The sequence below is a fragment of the Nyctereutes procyonoides genome, unplaced genomic scaffold (assembly GCF_905146905.1).
Source record: "Nyctereutes procyonoides isolate TBG_1078 unplaced genomic scaffold, NYPRO_anot_genome, whole genome shotgun sequence".
NCBI classification, from domain to species: Eukaryota; Metazoa; Chordata; class Mammalia; order Carnivora; family Canidae; genus Nyctereutes; species Nyctereutes procyonoides.
This window is the reverse complement of record NW_026575046.1, coordinates 65,973,587-65,997,963: the sequence shown is the minus strand read 5'-3', so window position 1 is coordinate 65,997,963 and position 24,377 is coordinate 65,973,587. Positions and strand designations below refer to the sequence as shown.

The 24,377-nt window shown below is 48.8% G+C and overlaps 1 protein-coding gene across 1 annotated transcript in view; it reads left to right on the top strand.

Annotated features, from left to right (window-relative positions):
• Window positions 1-3,898: 3,898 nt before the first annotated feature.
• Window positions 3,899-24,377, top strand: part of LOC129509498 (cadherin-23-like) — a 322,243-nt gene continuing 301,764 nt past the window's right edge. The window contains exon 1 of the mRNA XM_055325089.1: window positions 3,899-4,062. The gene's annotated coding sequence lies outside the window, so the exon portion shown is untranslated. The remainder of the gene's footprint in view (window positions 4,063-24,377) is intronic.

Sequence of the window (24,377 nt, the reverse complement as noted above, 5' to 3'; positions counted from 1 at the left end):
AAGAGCTGTGCAACCCCAGCCGGGGAGAAACGCTAACATTCCCGGCAGGAGTCCAGCCGGGCCGGAGGACAGAGGCTGGGTTCTCTCCCCAGCTCCGAGTCTCCTGCAAACACCTTCCTTTGGCTGCTTCTTGTGCAGAACAGCAGGACTGCCGTCCGCCTCCAGGATCACCTTTGCTCACGCTGTTCCCTCCACCTGGAAGGCCCTTATGCTTTCGCAGCCTGAGGAACTCCTGATCCCTGCAGCAAAGCCAGCTCTGAGGTCTCCTTGTCCAGGGAGCCTTTTTGGGCTGAACTCTCTGGGAAATCTCTCCCTCCGCTCACCTTTGGGCTACCTCTCTGCCTTGCCACATGCGTCGCTAGATTATAACTGATTTCTGTGTCTGCCTCCCTCTTAGACTGGGAGTGCCCTGAAGACAGGGACTGGATTTTATTCACATCTGTGTCCCTTCTCTGGGACTGATTTCTGTGTCTGCTGGCTCATTCCCCTCACATCCACGCCCCGCTCTCCTCTGCTATGCTCTGTATCACAGCGGAGCTGCCCGCAGCTGCAACTCCCAAGCCCTGGGGTCTGCTGGTCTCTGGCTGGAGCCAGCCAAAGGGAGGCCCTGGTGGGAGGCCAGAGGCCTGGAGGGAGGGAGAAGCCAGGGCATCTCTTCTTCACAAACGGGCCCTAAGCAGTGCTTGGATGGTAGCGGCATCCTCAGCTCCCACCAGACATGTCCACTGCGCTTCCATCTTCTACCGTGTGACCCCAAGCCTGGTAACACTGTTTCCTCCTTCCTTGTCCCAGGGGTAGTACAGCAACCTCCTGCTGTTGCTGACCTCTGACCTCTGGCTTACCTTGCCATCCCCTGTTTGACTTCTCAGCTCCTTTATCACCATGTGGCCAAATTTGCTTTGCATTCCCTGTCACACCTCAGAATGGTTCCGTGAGCTGTTTGCACCCTGACGGACACCCAAGTTCCAGGTGTAGAAGTCCTGTGAAACGAAGTATGGTGCCCACAGCAGAGGAGGTGATGGTCTCCGTGAGCTCAGAGCTGTTTTGTTCGTATGTAAAATGACTGCAGACAGTTGGGGGAGTTAGCTTAAGATAGATGGTGGGAAACCAGAAAGAAAGACAGTTAGGATTCAAGAATCTCTGAAGAAAACCACTTCTAGCACTTTCATTATCTGAATGAGGAACGTGAGGTAAAGAGGGGTCCAGTGTCCATCCAACTAGCAAGCAGTCTCCTATTCAGAACCCAGAATCCCCCACTTTTGGCTCTATAACTTTGTCTAAAACACGACTACTTGCAACCTACTGTAGGTCTAGTCCCGCCCTTTCCCCTCAAGCCCCGTGTCCAATGGGCTACTTGACATCTGGGCTCAGTCATGGCATGCCTCTCACTCACCCGAAGCGCATCCCCCCGTGGTTGCCTCCCTCTGGCAATCCCCATCTCAGCCGGTCCATCTGCTTCCACAAGCCAGAAGCTGGGTCTCCTTGACACCTACCTCTGTGCCACCCCATGATGGCTCCCTCTTCTGGTTCTGTGGATTTTTTTAACCTCCTGCATAGCACTTCTCTCTACTTGTGTCATTACCACCCCAGTCCCAGCCTCTCTTACCTAGACAGCCACGATGGGTGACAGGAACGTGAGCTCTGAGAGGGTAGGGATTTGTGTGCATGTGCCTGGGTGTGCATGCGCGTGTGTGTGTGTGCGTGTGTGTGTGTGTGTTTTGTTCACTGACATACCCTGTGTCCAGATTCACAGGGGTCAGCCAACTTTTTCTGTAAAGGGCCAAATAGTAAATATTTTAAGTTTTGCAGGCTGCACAGTCTCTGTTCGACCCTTTCACTCTGCAGCTGTAGTGTAAAGGGAGGCATACTTAGATGGGCATGTTTGGGTTTCACTGAAGCTTTATTTACAAAAATGGGTGGCAAGATGGATTTGGTCTGAAGGCTGCGGTTTGCTTACCCCTGACCTAAAAAAAGTTCCTGACACATAGATGATAAGGAAATATTTTTAATTGCATTGGTCTCTTATCATCTATTGCCTCCCAATTAATTCCTCATTTTTCCAACCACAAATCCGATCATGACAGTCTCATCCCTCAACTTCCACCCAACTGTCTGTTTCAAAGCCTCCATTCTTAGGATAAACATCAAACTCTGATTAAAGCCCACACGCCCTAACAGTCTGGCTCCTGCTCCCACTCCGGCTTTACACTTACTATCCTCCTCATGCTCTCAGCACTCCAGCTCTCTGGCCCTCCTTCCCACCACAGAACCATCGGGTATGCTATTTCTCCTGCCTAAAACTTTCTCTCTCCGTTGCTCATCCTTCAGATCTCAGCTAGGTGTCACCTCCTCCAAGAAGTCTTCCCTGATCCACTAGGCCAGGTGCTATTTAAGCACTCCTCTTTCTAAGCACTGATGCCGGCTGTAATTTTACCTGTTTATGTATCTCCTTGGCCAAGGTCTGGTTCCCCCGTCAGAGGAGCAACTTCACCAGGCACAAGGACCAAGCCTGTTTTGTTCCCCATCATTTTCCCAGAACCTATTTCAGCTGGCTAGCACAGAGTAACAACCGTGAATGAATGAGTGAATGGAGAAGATTCTGGGTTCAACACCTGACTCCACCACAGGGGCAAGTCACTCACCTCCCTCAAGCCTATTTTCAGGACCTGCTGGAAAGGCTGTGTTGAGGATGGAAGGCGCTGAGTCTCTGCCCAGAGCCTGGCTCCAGGCAGCTGCTGTCATAACGCTCACTGTGACGGCGACGGGTCCAGAAATCGTGTCATATGATAAACAGTTCAAAGAATTCAGAATGTTTAGTCGGGTGAAGTAGAGACCAAGGTCAAGGAATGGCCGTCTTCAGCTACAACTCCTGGATCAAATACAACTGCTCCCCCCATCCAGGTGTCTGAAAAAGTCAGGAAGTTTCCATTCCAGAGGCGAGCGAAAGGAGGCTGGGAGACCATTACTGCAGAAGGGTGTACTGCATAAGTGAGGGTGTTCAGGTGACCTCGGGGCCCTCTTCCAGTCCGGGGTCCTCCCTCTGCAAGCACCTAGGGGCATTCTGAGCTGGAAAGAGGGAGGTGGGCAGGTGGGAGCGCGCGGGGGGAATGGGCGAGGGCGGCGGGCTGGGCCGAGCGGGGCGCAGCAGCAGCAGCCTCAAGGACTTCGAGGGCCCGGCCCGCTCCTTGCTCAGCGATCCTGGGAGCAGAGAGGGGGCGCTTAAAGCCAACAGATGGCGCAGGCTCACCTAGGCCCTGGGCCGGCTCGCTCGCGCCGGCTTCCCCGGAGCCCTTCCCGGTTCTCCCCGAGGCGCGGAGCCGGCAGGAGGCCGGCGGGGCCCGCACCCCTCGGCGAGCCCGTCTGCGGGAGGGCGGGCGGCCGTGCGCCGCGAGGCTCCAGCGCGCACCTGGGGCGGCAGCCGCGGGCGCCCTCGCTGCCCCTTGGGGGGGATTCGTCGAGTTGCCGCGGCAGGCGGTGCCATGACGTCCGCGGAGGGCAGCTCCGCCGGCGCGCGCCTGTGCGTAGCCTGAGCGCCCGGCCCGGCTCGGCGGCGCGGCCGGGGGTCGGAGCGGGGCGCGGGCGGGGGCGCGGGCGGGGGCGCGGGCGGGGCGCGGGCGGGGGCGCGGCGGCCGCGGCGGGGGGAGCGCGGGGCAGCGCGGGCGGGCGCGTCAGGGGGCGGGGTCTGGGGCGGGGGCCGCGCGGGGCGGAGGGAGCGACGGAAAGTTGATCGGCGACTTGAGCGGCGGCGGCGGCGGCGGCGGCTCCGGAGAGAGGGGCGCGGGCTGCGCGGCGCGATGCTCCGCGGGGAGGCGCGCCCGACGGCGGCGGGGCGCTGAGCGGGGCGGGGCGGGGCGGGGCGGGGGGCGGCCGGGCCGGGCATGGAGCGCCGGGGCGCGGAGCCTCGGGGCGATCGGGGCGCGCCGAGTCGGAGCCCGCGGCGCGCCTGAAGTTGCCGGCGGCGAGACGCGGCGGTGGCCTGCAGCGGAGCCGGCGGCCGGGGGGGCCCGGCCCGGAGGAGCGCAGAGCCGGGCGCGACGCGGCGCTTCTCCGCACACGCACACGGTACCGACAGCCGCGCCGCCCTTCCCTCCCCGCCCCCGGCCTCTCCGCACCTCGCCCGCGCGCCCGGAAAGTTGCGGCCGCCGAGAGCCACTTGTTCCGGCTCGGCCAGCGCCCGCGGCGAGCGCCCCGGGCTGCCCTGCGCCCGGCCCCGGCCCGGCCCCGGCCCGGCCCGGCCCGGCCCCGCGCCGCGCTCGCAGCCCGCGGCCCGGACGCGCGGCAACTTGGATTCCCGGGAACTCGAATTCCCGCCGGCTTGGCCTCGGGAGGGGCACTCGCCGCCTGGGTCCCGGAGCCCGCGCCGCCCGGCTCCCCGCGCCTTGGAGAGGGTCTGGCCGGGCCTGGGTGGGCGGGGGGCATCCCGGCGGTGCAGAGGGCGTCGGGATCCCAGTCCTATCCCCCCGTGCGCCCGCGTCCGCCTTTGGACGGTGGGATGGGGTGGGGCGCACCGCCCCCGCGCGATGGGCTCGGGCGCCGGGGGAGCCTACAGTCGCGTAGCTGTCCCCCGCCCCGGCCACCTCCCAGTGCCGGCGGGAGACCCCGGAGGACCCCCGCCACCTCCCCAAACCGACCCGGCTTTGGGGAAACGCGCCCCTCGCGGAGCGGGGCGCCTGCGCGGCTCGCACTGGGCTCCCCCGGCCGGCTCCCTGGCAGGCCCGCCCCCGACGGCGCCCGCCGGCCCCGGAGGCCTGCGCTCGGGATCGCCGCCCCCCGCTCCCCTGCAGGTCAGCCCGGGACGCGAGCAAAGCCCGCGCCCCCCGACGTGGTGGCCGCGCCAGCCGGCGAGCTCTCAGGTACCTTGCTTTCCCCACGCGAGCTCCCGGGGCCGCTGCCGCCGGGCTCGGGCTCGGGCTCGGGCTCGGAGCGCAGGTTCGAGCCATCGCCGCTGGCCGCCGCCCCCCGCCCCCGCGACCCCGACCCCCTGCCCTGGTGCTGTCTGTGGCCCACTGGGGGGAAATCAGCCTTTTCTGAGTAGTGACACGCCCGTACCTCCCGAGTAATTCAGAAGGCAGCCTCTTCTGTGTACTTTGCCCTCTTGGACCAGGGCAGGCATTGACCCTTGCGGTTCGGTGATTAGCAAGAGCCCCCACCCCAATTTGTGTCTTGAAATGAGCTGGAGGGGCACATGAGGATTGGGGGGGGGGTCCCTGCGGGAGCACTGGGTGGAGTCAGTCAGACCCCTGCCGGGGGTCGCGGGGGTTCGAGGAGCCGTGTTTGGAGCCAGGTGTGGGGTGCTTGCTGATGAGTCAGCCGGTCCTGGGGAGAGCTGGCTTGGTGCTGGCGTTTGGGTCATGGTGCCCGCAGCGCCCGTGGAGGTGGGGGACGAGAGGTCATTCTGTCCCAGGAGGGGCTGGGAGGAGACCCCTCAGCCGGGAAAAGGATGCTTGGTGCTGGGTCCCCGGGGCTGGGGAGAGTCAGAAAGCAGAGGACCTGCGTGGCAGAGCGTGAGTACCCCGTGGGCTGGAAAGGCAGCACTCCAGAAGTGAGGGGTGTGAGCCAGGTAGTGGAGGACAGTGACGGGGTGCGAGGCCCCCGGCTGGCATTCTGACCTTATCTGGGCTGGGCCCCCATGTACATGTCTGTGTTGGCCTTCCTGGTCCTCAAACAGCTGGGCTCCTCACATCTGCCTACTAAAGAGCTTGATTAGAGGGTTATGTTGGCAGATGGGCCTCTTTGCCGCCCAAATAGCCCCCCCTCATCCAACAAACCACCTTACCTACAATTTCACCATTTGATGTTCATTTCTTTGAGCCTAACATTTGAAAGGGCGTCTTTCTGAAGCCTTTACTGTACATACACATACTTCTGGGAGGTGAAGGGGGGCCTGGTGGAGCCTTGCTGCTCCGACTGTGGCCGGTGGACGTAGCATCACCTGGGGGCTTGTTAGATAGGCAGATTCTTCTGGCCCATCCCAGAACTCCTGAGCCAGGATGTGTGTTTGACAAGATCCTTGTGTGGTTTGTTTGCTCAGTAAAGTTTGTGAAGCCCTGGTCCACAGTACCTTCTAGGGAATGAGCATTTCACAACCTCTTGGAGCAGGAGTGTCACCTAGGGCAGTGGATAAGAACGTGGCTCTGAGAAGGCAACTGGAACTTCTTTTCGGGAACAGTTATGCTAGGGTTGGGTAACAGTTCACTGCTGGCCTCTCAGGTCCATCCCTTGCTGATGCCAGGAAGGGTCTGTGTTTGGGGGACCTTTGAACAGATTCAGGTGGCAGCTCAGCTTTCTGTGCAGTTAAAATGTTGCTACGTGTGTGCATATGGGCTGGTAGAAAGTGGGCACAGGGCAGGGTTTCTGGAAGCTGGATATGCTGCTCTGCCTCTAGATGGCCTGGGGCTGGGTAGGTGCTGTCCCTCAAAGGGAAGGAATTGACTAACTGTCCTCTGCTTCATCTGTCCCATCCGGATGGTAGAGTGCCCCATTGATCACACCTTTCAGCGGCCACAGGACTTAGGCAGAGGGAGCTGCATAAATGCTAATTTGGGATAGCCCATGGAGAAGAGGGTGCTGACTGGGCTTACCCCCAGCCCAGGGTTAGACATCCCACTTCTGCTGTCCTGGGGCCCTGGGAGACCCTGCGCCCCAAGACAGGAGGATGACACCAGGGCATGATGGCAGCTCCCCTCCTGGTCTTTTGGAGGAATAATGGTGCCCCTGAAGCCATCAAGGCTGGCCTGAGAGTAGACTTTGGAAGATTTGGCTCAGAGGCCTGGTGAGGCCGGTGGTGTCACAGGTGAAAGGTCAGGGCACAATCCTCAGCCCTGTCAAAAGAGGACTGTCCTTCCCCCCTAAGCTGGCCTCTTTGCCAGGAAGATGGACAATCCTTCCAGAGTGCAGGGTGGTGAGTGAGCGGTGGGGGGTGGGAGTGGGGGCGGGGGGGGGGGACGACATGGGTCAGCACAGGCGTGGGCCTGACCAACAGTGACACTGACGTGAACCCTTCCTGCATTAATGAGCTCAAACACAGCAAGGTGAAGAAAGACTATTTTCATGAACCCTCAGGTTTTGAAAATTTTTCTGTTTGAAAATATAAAGATATTTTTAAAAATTGCCTTCATTGCCTTTGAACTTACTGGTTTCAAGCAATGATGGTGTTGTTGTTTTTTAAAAAAATTAACTTCTTATCTTGAGCCTCGATTGGAGTTTTTCTTGACATCAGGACAATCCTGTTTGTGTAGTTAATAGGTGAGCAAGGTCATTCGCGAGGTAGACTCTGCTGGATGGGTTATGCAGGATGGGAATATTTTGCCTCTAGTGGGAGGGGAGTGGGGATCGGAAGGGGTTTTTCTGTGCTCCGGCCTCATGCGCTTCCAGGCGTGTTACTGACACTGCTAGGGGGTCACCGACCCTGGGAAGCCTTCACTGCCGCCTCTCCAGCCTGTGCCTCCCCTCCCTCACCTCCTTCTGTAGTGTTCTTTACCCCCCCTGCGGGGATCTGACCCCACATCTGGACAGTGAGCTCCCGCAGCATGGGCTGTGTCGGACTCCTCCTTGAATCCCCAGGCCGCCGCCACACGAGTGGACCTGGTGCTCACTGACTGAGTGGGCTATGGCCAGGTGACTGTTTCACTTCCTTCTCTACCCCAATGTTAATTGATCATTAACACCAGGCATTGGTGCGTCTGTAACCAGTCTTCCCTATTCATGTCGGTTCCTTTCAAGACAGAGCAGCTTTGCCCATCTTGCTGTGTTCTGGGCTCCAGCATATGCCCTTGGAGTGGAGGTCTCAAATTCACATACCTACAGGGGCTGGGAGGCAGACAAAGAGTACCGCAGTGCCAAATGTGAGATGACAGGGACTTGTGGAGACTCTGAGAACAGGAGAGCACAGGCCCCGTATGAATGGGACAAAGGGTGGGCAAATCCCATCTCTGTGACAGAAGTCAGAATCATGGTTGCCCTGGGGTGCAATGACGAGGGCACAAGGTGTGCTGGACTGCTGGAAATTTCCGTATCGTGATCTGAATATCTGCAACAGCGGTGACTGATCATTTGTGCAGAAGAGTCAATTCAGAAAAATCAGAGCATTTATGGGGCATATTTATTTTGGTTCAATGTGGAAATCTCTTTATTGAATCCCATAGGGCAGAAAATGCAAATTCTTACCAACTTTATTGACCAGACGGGTGTCCGTGAGAAACTTGGCATATTTAAGAAGTGGCCGCATGGAGACAGCATTCTAGTCTTTCACTGTGAAATCTGATCTGGACCTGTCATGGGGAATGGGGCCGGCTATGGCTCCCCCTTGCTGGTCTGTATATTTGGGTGTTTCCGAGGTGCTGCCTCCTATGGCAGTGAAAGTCCATGTGGCTCAGCGTTTTGCCAAGGGGCATGGGAATAGCAGATACCGTCCTCAGCCTCACCGGCCTCCAGCTGGGTCATGAGGGGGAACAGGTTTAGCATTTGTATTTTTTACATTTCCTTTGCATAGTCTAAAACCAACCATGCAAGTGTTGGTTACTATCATGACTGTAAAGCTGTCCCCTTCCTAATTTTTGTAAGGCGGCTCGGAGGCAGAGAGAGCTGGGATTGAACACCGGTGTGTCCACTCTTGAGCTTGGAAGCCTTGGTCTGCCGTGTAGCCTTGCCCAGGCCTTAGTTTTCTCGTCTGTTAAATGGGAGCAAATTTTCAATTACCTTTGTCAGCTTGCTCTCAACGTAAGTGAGAAGAAAATTGTGTAGAAAGCCTTTGGTGCAGTGCCTGGCACACAGCACACATGCAAAATGTAGTAGCTTTTATTATCCTTGTTGATTTAGTCATGTGTTAGGCACACTGTATTCTAGCCAAGAGGTGAAACCTCCCCTTATTTTGAGAGCTTGACAATCTGTAAGTTCATAAATTGAATTCTGCCTAAAGGGGTGTGTGCGCGTGTGGTTGCGATTTTTAATTTTGAATTAGTTACTAACAACATTAAAACACCAGCACTTTTGCATAAAAAAAACCTAGATTTCTGGCATCTCTGACTGGAGCTGGCAATGGTGGGTCTGTGTTCCCGACTGGCAGTTGCTGGTTGGTGCCGAGTTACAGCCACCCCTTTTGTTTACTTATGTTTTTATTTTAAGAATTCTTTGAGGATTGCGTGCATACAGCAAGATAACCAGATCTAAAGTAGAAGTGGTGAACTTTTACAGATGTGTACACCATGCAGATCAGGTGCATTCCCGGTGCCTTGGCCAGCTCCCGCATGCCCCCTCCCAGGCAGTGTCACCCCGCTTCAGAAGTGGCCACCGTTCCCACTTCACTCCTGTCACACAGCTGAGTCTGGCCGGAAGGCCTCCTTTTAGATGTAGGTGAGCTTACGGCCTTCAGTTCTCCACAGGCCTCATCACTCCCTGTTATCTCATACTCGAGCCCCCTGTTCTCAGGTTGTCCTCCATCCTGGCCCCTTTAGCCATTTGAGTGTGGGACCTCCATTCCAAGGAGTAGAAGGGTCCTTAGAAGCTAGCTCGACTCACTGTATTACAGGTGGGGAGACTGAGGCCCAGAGCTGGGGAATGGACTTATTCTAGGCCCTCTCCCTGGGTGAGGGAGACCTGGGTGGTGGCCAGTCAGGGGCCGAGCCCTGCTTCTCCTGCCCCAGCATGAGGTGTGGAGGAGGCCAGGCAGGCCTTCATCTCTCAGATGCTCGCGGCCCAGTGCCTGACTCTGCAATCACAGTCACCCAGAGCCTCCCGCAGGCTGATCAGCCTACGAGGGAGGGAGTGTTTTCTGGCCCATGCCTTCCTGGAGATGCATCTTGCCCAAGGCAGGCTGATAGTGGCCCTGCTTTTCTCTTGAAAGGCCCTGCTCCATTTGGAGAGGACCTGAGATGCCATTTGTGACAAGGGCCCTGCATACCACCTTGATTGTCTCTGCTTCTGGAAGAAGGCTGTAATTTGGGAGCCAGTGAAAGCGAAGGAGGGAGGGACGTAGAGGAGAGAGCGAGAGAGGGGGAGGAAAGAGAGAGAGGAAAAAAAACCCAGGGTGGCCGGGACCAGGTCTGGGTATCCATTTGTGTCACTGGTCCTGTCAGCAAGGGAGGCCGGCTTTTCCTGGCTTGTGATGGGGAACCAGTGGTGATAGAACTCTAAGCCAGACCTCTCTGCCCCTGCTACGGAGGCCTGTGGCTTTGTGTTAGATGGGGATCTGTGGATGGAATGTCACCGAGAAACCAGCATATGCTGGGCAGTGGGGTGGAAGGTCCTTCCAAACCCATCCCCTATGTTTTAGGGTCTCAGGTGCACAGTTGGGGAGTCCTTTCCTTCAGCCATTGAGTCGGCCAGTATTGAGGCATCACCAGTGTACCGAGAGTCTGCAGCAATGCTGGTCAATAGAAATATAATGTGAGCCACAAATGCAAACCACAGATGTGGCCTTTAGAACTTTCTAGTAGCCACTTAAAAAAAGTTACATCAGTGAAATTATTTTTGAAAATCTATTTTATTTAACCCAGTTGATCTAAAACATTATCATTTCAACATATAGTCAACATAACAAATTATTGTTTAATATATATCTTATATTATTTTTGTACCAAGTCTCTGGAATCTGGTGTGTATTTTGCATTTAGAGCACATCTCCAATTGAACCAGGTACATTCCAAGGATTCAGTGGCTACCTGTAGTACGTGGCTACTGCTGAGAACTGGGGGAGAAAGTCAGATAATAAAGACACACCCGGAGCATTGGCAGATGGTCCTGGGTGCTACAGAGAAGATAGAGGGGGCAATTGGCAAGCTAAAGGCAAAAAATAGGGTGGCTGGGGGAAGCCTCTTGAAGGATGGGAAGATGTGGTCCATCCCCATGGACCTGAGCTCTGGCAGGGCTGGGGAGGCGAGTGATAGATAAGATAAAAGCATTTATCTCTGGAGTGTGCACCTGTTTGTTTTTTCCCCATCTTCTCTGCACGCTTTCCAGGAGAAAGATAAGGAGTGAGTTCATTGCTACTCATTGCTTTCTATGCTGGGGAGTTTTCAACACAAGCGGGGTGTCAGCCTGAAAAGCCACTGCAATCTGGAGCATTAGGGATCGAGTCCTCTGGGGGAGAGGGGCTGGCCTAGCCAAATTAGGGAGGCTCGGATGCCAAGGGGTTGGGGTCCTCGGCTACCTGGAGGCTTGTCTCCTCTCGGGTGCTGGGAGGGGATCCTGGGGCTCTGAAGACCCGGCCGTGGGCAGATTGCTCTGGGGCTGGGGAAATGCAGACCTTCCTCGCTGTCTGGACTTCAGCTGTGACTGATCCGGGCCAGGGTGAACGTTCTGGTACCTACGACCTCCAGACAGCTGATGTTAAGAGACAGACTGGGCAGGTGCTGGGCAAACTGTACTTGCTCACCCCATCTGAAGGGGGCACCACTGCTTTCATTCTCACCCGTGCTTTTTGTTTGTTTGTTTGTTTTAAAGATTTTATTTATTTATTCATGAGAGACAGAGAGAGAGAGAGGCAGAGACACAGGCAGAGGGAGAAGCAGGTTCCACGCAGGGAGCCTGATCCAGAGGGGGGCTGGATCACACCCCGGGCTGCAGGCGGCGCTAAACCGCTGTGCCACCAGGGCTGCCCCTTCCCCGTGCTTTTTAAGCAGGAGGGCAGGACAAGTGACTTCCAAAATCATCTAGAATTGCAGATTTTTTTAAAAATGCAGAATTTTGTTACCTTAAATGTTAGCAACTAATTCAGATGTTAAAAAACACCATGAGGCCGTTCATTCATTGGTCAAATATTTATGGAGACTTTACTGAATGCCAGGCACTGTTCTAGGTCCCTAGGGCCCATCAGTGAGTGGCTCCTACCCTTGCAGAATGCATATTGTAGGGGAGACAAGTGCATGTGGCCTATGCACCACTGGTTAGGTGCGACCTCTGTCATAGTGTCAGGATGGGCAGTAATAACTAGAAGCACTTACTAAGCGCTTACCGTGTGCCAGGCCCTGGTCTTAGTGCTTTACGTAAAGTGCCTCCCGTGGTCCCGACGGTGGCGTGGAGATAGGTCCTGCCGTTACTCCTGCTTTACAGATGAGAAACCAGGAAGCACAGAGAGGTGAGCGCTTCACCCAAAGTCACACAGCAGGCAGGTTGTGGGGTAGAATTTGAGCAAGGCGGTCTAACCTCTTCATCTTCAGGCAGTTCTTTGCTCCGCACCACTTGGAGAAGGCATGTCATCAAATCCCCGACAATACAGATGGACACCGAGCTCAGAAAGGACAAATGAGCCACCTCAGATCTGCACAGAGACAGTCCAGCCTGTGTGTGTGTGTGTGGTGCTGTGACCTTCACCTGTGACTGACCCCGCTTCGGGGTGGGATCCTTAGGTGCCCCTGGCATGCAGGCATTAGAGAGCGAGGCCAGGCAGTGATTTAAGCATCCATGGGCGGGAACAACGGGGCACGTGCCAGCTCAGGTTATCTGGCCTGCCCAGGTCACCCCCGTCGGGGAGGGCCGCTTCTTCGGTGGCTTCTGCATGCCTGGACCTGGCGACCCCAGTCGGACCCCCAGCTCTTCCCACCCGTGAAGCCTGGGGGTCGAATGCAAGAAGTCCGATGAGTGGACCCCAGCCCACACTTGCCCTCTGCTGGTGGCCTGGCTGGCCCACGAGCTCCCATCTGTGTTCCTGGCCAAGTGTTAGTCCTGCAGTGACCTCAGCATGGATGCTGGGTCTGGGCCTGCATAGCCTCATGGGGGACCGCAGGCACACCCTGTAGCTCTCCCATATCGGCGTGTGCACAGGACCCAGGAGGTAGAGAGATGTGCGTGAACCGTAAAGCAAGACACGCCCAGTGAGTGTGTGAAGGCTTTAATCACAGTCCTTGTGTGGATTCGAGGGCTCTAATTCTCTGTACAACGGTGTGCTCATCTGTGAAGTAGCGGGGAGATCCTCGGGGCCAGTCCACCCCACTCAGGGAGTAGGGGACTCCCGAGAGGCGTGGGAATGCTTGGAATGTATTGTGATATCTAGAAACTGTGATCAGTCAATCGGTATTTATTCATAAGTTATCATGTGTATGAATGACTTACCCTACGTGGGATTTGTAAGATATATGCAGATAAATATTGAAATGACACAAAGATCTCTAAACCCAACAGCAGTGTCCGTGTGGCTGAATGACGCATGCCCATTCTGTCAATTTGATGCCCATCTTTTGGCAAGAGTGTACAAGTCAGCAAGTATTTATTAAGCACCTCCTGTTTGCCGGGCACACTGCATGGCACACCAGAGCATAGACATGGAGGAGGCATGGCCCTTGTCTCCCACGGGCTCTCACACTTATGCGGAGTATCATATCTGCGCTGATTCTGTGTGTGTGTGGGGGGGGGGCACCAGGAGGGGTGGGGGCCTGCAGCTCCCTTTGGAAATTTTAGCATCTCGAGCCTAACTCAGCCAAGGTGTTCCTTCTGTGCTCTTCCTCACTGGCCCCAGAGCTCTCCCGTTACCCTGAAGTGCAGTGTGACACCCGAGGGCTGACTTAACACCGGAATGGCTGCATCCTGACAAGGGACGGGAAGGGCACGGGGTGTAAAGAGTGGGGATTGCCCAAGGCTAGACTTGCCAGGTGGCTTGACCTACCAAGCCAAGCCCGAGGGCTGTCGGAAACTGGAGCTCAGGCCGGAAGAAGGGAGCCCATGAATAATACAGCGGGAGGGAGGCTGTTAACTAGGTGACCTGGTTGCACTTGTGTGTTTCACAGCTTCCTCGGGATTGGCCGTGGAGGGCCTGGGTGTCAGGGAGGGCAGAGGGAAATGGGAAAGGCCAGCTGGAGACACAGCTTCTGTTTGCTTTTCATCTGTCCCGGCTCGGAAGGGCTTTGTACTAACAGCTCCCTCGCGTTCCGACCTGGACCCGGATGGCCTTGGCTGTGTGCGTGCGTGTACACATGTGTGCTCACACAGGTGTGCTGCGGCTCTGCACCTGGACACTGTGGAGTGATGGATGAACGTAAGGGTGGGCTTCCTCCAATGTCCTGCCCCCAGGCCTGATTTCCGGGGCTGTTTGCCTAACCGGATGTCAGGCTTGCTCTGATCTCTGGCACAGATGTGCTGTGTCACCTTTGCCAGGGTGGCCCCCTCTCTGGGCTACTTTTGGTTGCCATGGACATGAGATGGTCTTGTCTCCCCAGGCTTTGGCCTCCAATAAGGGAAGCGCTGTTTGACGTAAGTTGGGAACAGGTGACTCTGACTTTATCTTTGAATGCTGGGGAGGCTGGGGGGGGGGTCCTGTCATTTTAAGTATCTGTCACTGGAGCCCGGCTACAGCCACCCAGACCTGGCACAAAGGGGCCTCTGGACTCCCATACCTCCTAGGAAAACAAAGAACGCCTCTGGCAGGACGAGGGCCTCTTCCAGACAGAGCAAAGTGCACGTGCTTAAGCAGCAGGAGAGCTTAAGGGCAGATTCAAGAAGAAACTGGTTATAGGATGTGTCAGGTGAGGGGTGGAGAGTCTGAGATGGTAGAGAGAGCTCATTCCCAGAGGAGGCTGGCTTGGCCTGGAGTGGAGGACCCCTGACCAGTGCCTGGGAGGGGAACAGGGGCCCCCAGCCTGCACCTGCCCTTTGTTCTGAGTCTGGTCTGCAGGGGTCTGACCTCTGAGGGGGTCCCAGGCCCTCTTGCAAAGGATAGGGAAAGAAGTTGCTTTGGCCCAAACCCATGCTTCGGCCCCAGCTGCCTTCCCAGGCTTAGGAACCCAGATGGGCTGCTGTTCTTTAGCTGTAGAAATGGGCCTTCAAGACGTTACACGCCTCATTCCTGTACACACACACACACATACACACACACCCATTTGCCAGCCTGGAAGACATGGGGAGCATCTCTTCATTTGTGCTCGAAGAGATGCTCCCCATCTGGAGCACCTGGGTGGTGTAACCAGGGCTGCAGGTACCAGGCCTCATCAGTGGGCCTGTTGCTGAAACAAGGGGAGTGTTTCTGAGCCAAACTCCCGAGGTTCGAATCCTAGCTCTTCCAATTATTAGCTGTGTGCTCTTAGGCAACCTAATAAATCACTTTTTTCATCGGCTTTCTCATCCAGAAAGTCAGGGTAACAGCAGTACCTATATCACAGGGTGGTTGGACTAAATGAGTTACTGCATGTAAAATCCTTAGAAAAAAAGTGCCTGCCACATAGTAAATGCTCAACAAATGCTGTTATTATGTATTATTAAGCTGCTGTTAATTCTCAGCTCCTGCATTTTGGAGGCTCACAGCCTTGCAGGCTGCCTGGGGGTGCTAGGAGTAACTATCATACTTATGAGAAAGGCTGTGTAGGTTCAAAGGGAGTGAGGGAAGTAGAAGTCTTGGAAGGCTTCATGGAGGAAGAGGCCCCTTGCCCAGGGGCTGTGACTTCTCCCTGTGCCCACTGGCATTGTGCTCCCATGGTAGGCAAACACAAAGAGAGGCAGGGCATGGAGTAGGGAGTAGCTCTGATGGCGCCAATCCAACTGAGACTTTTTAGTCAATGTTTTAATTAAAGTATAACACATACAGAAAAATGTACAAACCATACAGCTTGAATTATTATAAAGTGACCACTCCCATGTAACTGCTACCCAAACCAAGAAAAAAAATATATCAAGGCCGCCTGGGTGGCTGACTGGTTGAGCGGCTTAGGGCATGATCCTGGGGTTCTGGGATTGAGTGCTGCATCAGGCTCCCAGCGGGGAACCTGCTTCTTCCTCTGCCTATGTCTCTTCCTCTCTCTCTCTGTGTCTCTCATGAATAAATAAATAATTTCTAAAAAGAAAATATCAGAAACCATCTCCCTGTTATTAGTTCCTAGATGTAACTCCTCGCCTGACTTTTTAATCTCATAGGTTCATTTCGTCTATTTTGTCCATGTAGAATGCAGGTCATCATGCAGTATGTTCTCTTTGTGAGGTTTTCTCTTATTTAACTTATTGGTGAGATTCATTTTGTTGTGCATACTTACATTCATTCATTCTCATCACCATATAGTATTCTATTGTATGGGTATTCCGCAGTTTACCCATTTTCCACTGTGGATGGACAATTGAGTTGTTTCTAGTAACAGCCATATTACAGGAAAGGTTATGATTGTTGGTTATGTGTCTTTTGACATACATGTATGTCTGTGCAATTTTGTTGAGCATATTTAATTGTCCTTGTACCAGTATAAACTTTAATTTGTGTAATTCCTATAGCTTTATACATGTAGTCTTAATATCTGGTAGTGTAAATCCTCCAGCTTGGTGGTTCTTCAACATTTTTGTTTACTTTTGTTTTGTTTTGTTTTTTTTTTTTTTTGCATTTCTATATAAATTTTAGAATTGGGGATCCCTGGGTGGCGCAGCGGTTTAGCGCCTGCCTTTGGCCCAGGGCGCGATCCTGGAGACCCAGGATCGAATCCCACGTCGGGCTCCCGGTACATGGGGCCTGCTTCTCCCTCTGCCTGTGTCTCTACCTCTCTCTCTCTCTCTCTGTGTGTGTGTGACTATCATAAATTAAAAAAAAAAAATTAAAAAATAAATAAATAAATTTTAGAATTGGCTTTTGAAATTCCCCAGAATCTCTGCTGAGATTTGATTGAGACTGCATCAAAAATATGTAGGTCAATTTGGGGAAAATTGACATTTTTACAATATTGAACTTTCTGATCCACAGAGAAGATAAGCTCATCCATTTACCTGTGTCCTAATAAATTTCTTTAAAGAACGCTTTTTAGTTGTCTGGGTAGAAGCTTTACACTTTTTACTAGATTGATTTCTGTGTTTTATTTTTTTAAAACATAAATGTTCATATCATTTAAAAATAAATGATATTTAAAATTTTTGTTATTTCTAATTCCTGGGGAATTTCAAAATCTGTTCCAGTGCCTGGGAGGGGAAGAAGGTCCCCCAGCCTGCACCTGCTCTTTGTTCTGAGCACGGTCTGCAGGGGTCTGACCTCTGAGGGGGTCCCAGGCCCTCTTGCAAAGGATAGGGAAGGAACTTGCTTTGGCCCAAACACATGCTTCGACCCCAGCTGCCTTCCCAGGCTTAGGAGCCCAGATGGGCTGCTGTTCTTTAGCTGTAGAGATGGGCCTTCAAGACGTTACACACCTCATCTCTGTCCACACACACACAGACCCATTTGCCAGCCTGGAAGACATGGGCAGCATCTCTTCATTTGTGCTTGGTCTGGGTGGTGTAAATGGGGCACCAGGTATGTAGACATATAATTGATTTTTACAATATTGCCCTGAATCCAAAAATCTTTGTTAAATTTGCTTATTAGTTCTGTTTGTTTATAGAGTTTTTATTTTTAATCTATATAATCCTGTTTTCTAGAAATAACAACGTTTTATCTTCCTTTCCAATACTTTTTTTCTTGTCTTATTGCAGTGGCTAGGACTTTCAGCATAATTCTGAATAGAAGTGGTGATAGTGGCCGTGTTTATTTTGATTCTGGCATTGAGGAGAAAGTTTTCAATATTTCAGCACTAAGTGTGATGCTTGCTGTAGGTTTTTCATAGATTTCATTTCTCAAATTAGGGAAATTTTCTTCCCCCCCCCCAAACTGTGGTAAAATATTCTTAACACAAAATTTACTAACACAAAATTTTAATTTTTTTAAGTGTACAATTCAGTGATATTAATTATGGTCACCATGTTGTGCAACCATCATCACCATCCATTTCCAAACTTTTTATCATCCCAAACAGTAGCTGGGTAAGCTCTGTACCTTTTACGTAATAACTCTCCATTCCCTCCCCCTCCCAGCCCCTGTAACCTCTATTTTATTTTCTGTCTCTACAGATTTGCCTATTCTAGGTATCTCATATAAGTGGAATCATACAGTATTTGTCCTTTTGTGCCTGCCTTGTTTCACAGAACGTTTTCAGAGTTCATTCGTGTTGTAGCATGTGTCAGAGTTTCATTTCTTTTTAAGGCTGAATATTATGCACTTGTGTGTATATATACACCATGCTTTGTTTATCCATTCATCTGTTGACAGGCACTGGGACTCTTTCCACTTCTGGTTAGTGTGTATAAGGTTGCTATGAACATTGGTGTACAAGTATTTGTTTGAGTCTCTGCCATCAGCTCTTTTGAGTATATCAAAGAGTGGAATTCCTAGATCATATGGTAATTCTACATTTGATTTTTTTGAGGAACTGCCATACTGTTTCCTATAGCAGCTGCTCCATTATATATTCTCACCAGCACTGCACAAGAGTTAAAATTTCTCTGCATCTTTACCAACACTTGTTTGTTTGTTTTTTTTTTGTTTGTTTGTTTTTGATAATAGCTTTCCTGATGGGTATTAAGTGGTATCTCATGGTCGTTTTGATTTGCGTTTCCCCAATGGCTAGCAATGTAAGTATCTTTTCATGTGCTTATTGAACATTTGTACATCTTCTATGGAGAAATGTAAGTCTTTGCCTATTTTTGAATTGGTTTGTTTGTGGCATGGTTATTATTGAGTTGTAGGAGATTTTTATGTGTTCTGGATGTTAATCCCTTAGCAGGTATATGATCTACAAATATTTTCTCCCAATTCCATAGGGTGCCTTTTTTTGCTCTGTTTGTAGATACACAAAAGTTTCTCAATTTTGATGAAGTCCAATTTATCTTTATCATTGTTGCTTCCATTTTCAGTGTCATAGCCAAGAAATCATTGCCAAATCCAATGTCATGAAGATTTTCCCCTAAGAAGTTTATAGTCTTAGTTCTTATATTTAGGTCTTGGATTGGTTTTTAGTTAATTTTTATACATGGCATTAAGGTAAGTGTCCAACTTGATTCTTTTGCATGTGGATATCCAGTTTTCCCTGCACCATTTTTTAAAAAGACCGTCGCTTCCCCAGTGAAGCATCCTGACATCTTGGTTGAAAATATATTAACCACATGGGCAGTGGCTGATTGCTGGGCTCTCAGTTCTGTTCCACTAGTCTGTATTTCTGTCCTTATATCAATATCACACTGTTTTGATTATTGCAGCTTTGTAGCAAATTTTGAAATCGGGGAGTGTTAAGTACTCCAACTTTTTTCTTTTCCAAGATTGTTTTGGTTATTCAGGGATCTTTTGAGATTACATAGAAATCTCAGGATGAGTTTTTCTACTTCTGCAAAAAAAATTACCATTGAGATTTTGATAGGGATTGCATTAAATGTATAGAATGCCTTGGGTGATATCATATCTTAACAATATTAAGTCTTACAGGTAATGAATATGGAATGTCTTCCACTTATTTATGTCTTCTTTAACTTCTTTCAGCAATGTTTTGTAGTTTTCAGTGTACAGGTCATTTGCCTCCCTGGTTAACTTTATTCCTATTTTATTCTTTTTGATGCTATTATAAATGGAATTGTTGTCTTAAATTTCTCTCTAGATCACATATGGCTAAGATATAGAAATGCAACTTAATTTTGCAGGTTGATTTTGTATCTTGCATCTTTGCTGAATTTATTCATTAGCTTGAACACCATTTTAATGGAATCTTTGGAGTTTTCTGCACAAGGATCATGTCATCTGTGAATGGAGATCATTTTACTTTTTCCATTCCAATTTGGAGTTGGAAGTTTCTTGCCTAATTGCTCTGACTAGAACTTTCAATACCATGTTGAATGGAAGTGGTAATAGCAGGCATTCTTGTTTTATTCTTGATCTTAAGTAAGTCTTTAGCCATTTAGTATGATGTTAGCCATGCATTTTCTAAAGATGACCTCTTTTATTCCTTTCTGCTTAGAGGTTTGTCATAAATGTGTGTGGAATTTTGTCAAATGCATTTTTGCATCTATTATGAATATACAGATTTTCTTCTTTCTTCTGTTGTGGAGAATGACATGGATTGACTTTCAAAAGTTAACCAACCTTGCATTCCTGGAATACATCCAACTTTGTCATGATAGATAATTCTTTTCATAATCCTTTGGCTGCTAATAGAAAAGCTACAACAGCATTTTCTTTTGACTATATTTTGCATGGTATATGTGAACTATTAATATTCTGTTTAATATTTTTTGATCTGTGTTCATGAAAAAGATCAATCTGTGATTTTCCTTTCTTATGATATCCTTGTCAGATTATATTGTGAAGTTATACTAGCCTCTTGATATAAATTGGAAAGTGTTACTTCTTTTTTTGTTTTTCTGCAGAAGTATGGATAAGATTTGTGTAGTCTTTTTTTTTTTAATTTTTTATTTATTTATGATAGTCACACAGACAGAGAGAGAGAGAGAGACAGAGACATAGGCAGAGGGAGAAGCAGGCTCCATGCACCGGGAGCCCAACATGGGATTCGATCCTGGGTCTCCAGGATCGCGCCCTGGGCCAAAGACAGGCGCCAAACCGCTGCGCCACCCAGGGATCCCTGTGTAGTCTTTTTTTAGACTTAAATGTTTTACAAAAATTCAATAGAGAAGCCATGTGAACTTAGATGTCTTAGTAGGAAGGTGTTTTGATTACAGTTTCAATTTAGAAATAGGATTATTTATATTTCTATGTTTTTGTATGTCAGTTTTGGTAGGTTGAATTTTTTGAGGATGTTATCCATTTTATATAAATTTTGTAATGAATTGAAATAAAGATATTCATAGTATTTCCTTAATTGTCCACTTATCATCTTTGTACTCTTTGGGCAATCTGTGGTGATTCTTTCTTTTTCATTCATGATATTAGTAATATGTGCCTTCTCTCTTATTTTCTTCAGTATCTTACAGATTACTAGATTCATCAAAGAATTGCTTTTATTTTTTACTGATTTTTGTCTATTTGATTTTGGTTTTATTTCATTAATTTTTATTCCTACTCAGAATTGTTTTTGGCCTTCTTTGGGATGAAAGGAGATGGAAACATTATCCTCTCTTTTGGTTTAATTTACTTCTTAAAATCTTTTTGAGTTAGGTACATCAAATATTGTTTCTAAGATTTTCTTCTTTTCTAAAAACAGAATTTAAGGATATAAATTTTCCTTTAAGCATAAAATTTGTCACATTTTCATTGTGGTATGATTCAGAACATTCTCTGATTTCTGTGCAGTTTCTTCTTTGATTTATGGGTTTTGTTCTGTTAGTTTAGAAGAGCATTGCTTCATTTCCAAACATTTGGGGATTTCCTCAGTATTTTCATGGTTGTTTTTGAGCCTAATCTTCTATAATCAGATAACATTCTTTGAATTATTTCATTTCTTTGAAACATATTAAAAGTTACTTTATGGCCCAGCATGGTGGATTGTGGTAAGTTTTCTATTGCCTCACAAGAAGAGTGTTTATTCTGTTACTGTGTGTAGCGTTTGATTTTTGTCAATGAGGTCAGCTATGTAAATAATGTTGTTTAGATGTTGGTATCCTTACTGATTTGTTTTTTGCTTTTTCCATCAATTTTTGAGAATTATGCATTGACGTCTTCCATTGTGATTGGGGATTTGTCTGTTTCTCTTTCTAGTTTTGTCAATGTTTGCTTTATGTATTTTGAAGCTGTGTTATCAGGCAAGTAAAAATTTAGAATTCAATTATCTTCCTACTTTCCTTATCTTCAGCTGCTTTCCTGGTGCATTTACCCTTTGATTATGTTGAAATGTCTGTCTTTGAAATATCTATCTTCATGTCTGGTAATCTTTGGTAGCTTTTTTTCCTTAAAGTGTTACTTGGCTGCTGTTAAAGTAGCTATGCCAGCTTTCTTTCAATTAGATTTTGCACAGCATAACTTTTTATATCCTTTTGCTTTCAGTGCTTATGTGTCCTTATATTCAAGATGTATCACTTGTACACATAATGTAGTATTGAAAAATTCAGTCTGATTGTCTTTTAAGGTGAATATTTATTTCATTTATCCTTAAAGTAATTACTAGTATACTTTGGTTATAGCTATTATCTTAATAGTTTTCTATTTACCTACCTATCTGCCCCCTTTTTTCTATTTTATTGCCTTATTTGGATTCCTTAGCTTATATATATAGTCCTTTACTCTTCATGTAGCAGCTACTCTGGAGGTTATAGCCTGCGTCCTTAACTTACTGGAGTCAATTTTTTACTATCTCTCAGACAATGCTAGTCTCTAGACCACTAACTCTATTTGTCCCCTTTCTACCTTTTCTGTTAATGTTGCTGTGAGTTTTAATTGTGCATGTATTTTACATTCCACAAGACATTATTACTTTTTTCCTTTTAGTCAATATCTATTTGCTTACATATTTACCCTTTTTGATGTCCTTTATTTTTCACTCTGTTTCTTATTTTCTTTTGGAATAATTCTCCCATCACCTGAAGATCTCTCCTCTTAGTGTGTATATATCATTTCATTTTCTATCTTTGTTCATCTGGAAGTGTATTTACTATGCCATAACTTTTGGGGAATATTTTTATTGAATATAAAATGTTTTTGTCACACTTAGAGATGTCATTCCATTCATTGTTTTCTGGCTTCTATGTTCCTTTTGAAAAGTCAGGTGTAAGTTTTATTAGCACCTGTGAAACTAATGTTTCTTCCCTCTGACTCATTTAAAATTTTTTTTTGCCTTTTGTTCTCAACAGTTTATTATTGCCTTTTGTTTTCAAAGGCAATAATAAACTGCCTTTTGTTCTCAGCAGTTTATTATATAAAACAGTTGATTTATCCTGCTTTATATTCATAGCATTTATCTAATCTATGGCTTGGTATTTTTAATCAGTTTCAAAAGATTCTTGGCCACTATCACTTCAACTATTGCTTCTACCCTACTCTCTCTCTTTTTTCTTTAGCACTTAAGTTACACATGTACTAGGCATTTACACCATATCCTATATATCTCATGAGCTGTTTTAAAAATTAGTTCTCTATATGTATTTTTCTCTCTCTGCTTCGTTCTGGTTATTTTCTGCGGGCCTATTTTCAGTTCACTTGTCTTGTTTTCAGGAGTGTCTAATTCACTGTTAAACCCATCCATTAAGATCTTGATTTTTAAAAAAGATTTTATTTATTTATTTAAGAGAGAAAGACTATGAGCAGGGGGAAGGGAAGAGGGAGAGGGAGAAGCAGGCTCCCCGCTGGGCAGGAAACTCAATGTAGAACTTGATCCCAGGAACCGGAACCGGGGATGAAGGCAGATGTTTTACCGACTGGGCCACCTAAGTGCCCAAGACCTTGATTTTTGTTACATTATTCATTTTTGGAATTTCCTTTTCTTTATTTTGTAGACTTGAATTCTCTGATGAAATTCTCCGTATTGTCAGTTGTTTTCTTGACTATATTAATTCCTATTTTTAAAGCCTGCATTTGATAACTCTAATATCTGGATTACCTCTGGGCATGTTTCTATTCTCTGTTTTTTCTCTTGGTCCTATCTATGGTATGGTTGGTAATTTTTTTAATGAACACCAGTCATTTTGTATGAAAAACTGTAGAGGCTCTGGCTGTTGCCACTTCTTTTTTATAGAGGATTCATCTTATCATCTGACAAGACAGCAGAGCAGCCAGTCATCATAATCCGGCCAGGGGCTGAGCTGACTCAGGGTGAGTTAAAGTCTTTATAATGCTTGATTTACTTTTGGTTCATGGACACTTCTGGAGCAACTCTCCAAAGGTCTGTTAACTGAGAGCCTGGGTGTTAACTAAAACCACTCCTCCTGTCAGTCCTAAACTCCATTTTTGTCTCCTCAATACATGAGTCAGCTAAAAACTCCATTCTACTGTTCAGCTGCTTTTTGCTTGGTTCCTTAGCTTCTTCTCTCCAAAGCTTACGAAATGGCAGACACCTGGAGGGGAATATTGGAGCTGAGTGCTGAATTCACTTCTCAATGTCTCCCTTCTCTCTGGGATCTTGGATCCTTACGTGCTGGCTGCCTTTTCACCCCAAATTCCAGTTTTTATTTCCCTAGGCTCACAGAATAGCCAAAATTCTGCTGGCTTCCCCACTCTCATTTCTTGCCAACACCCTGAGTGGAAAAGAGGCTCTTAGAATGTTGGGCTTATCTCTGGGAGCTTTTTCTCTGGATCTTCACTCCTCAGGTTCTGTCTGCCCTCATACCTCTCTAGTGCTTCCAGAATTTTTTTTGGTCCAGATTTTCTAATCTGATTGGGATCATCGATCTACTCCAAGTTGTACATGACAGCACAAGGTGGAGCGGTACCCAAGTGGGATTTGAATCCCTGTTCATTATTTAATGGCTGAGCAACCTTGGGTTCATGACGTCTTCCTTCAGCCTCAATCTCATCATCTGTGAAATGGGTCTAATAATAATTACATCCTTTTATCAGATGGTTGTGGGAACTAAATAAGAAACTCAATGCTTGGGACACCTGGGTGGCTCAGTGGTTGTGTGTGTCTGCCTTCGGCTCGGGGCGTGATCCCGGAGTCCCGGGATTGAATCCCACATCGGGCTCCCTGTATGGAGCCTGCTTCTCCCTCTGCCTGTGTCTCTGCCTCTCTCTCTGTGTG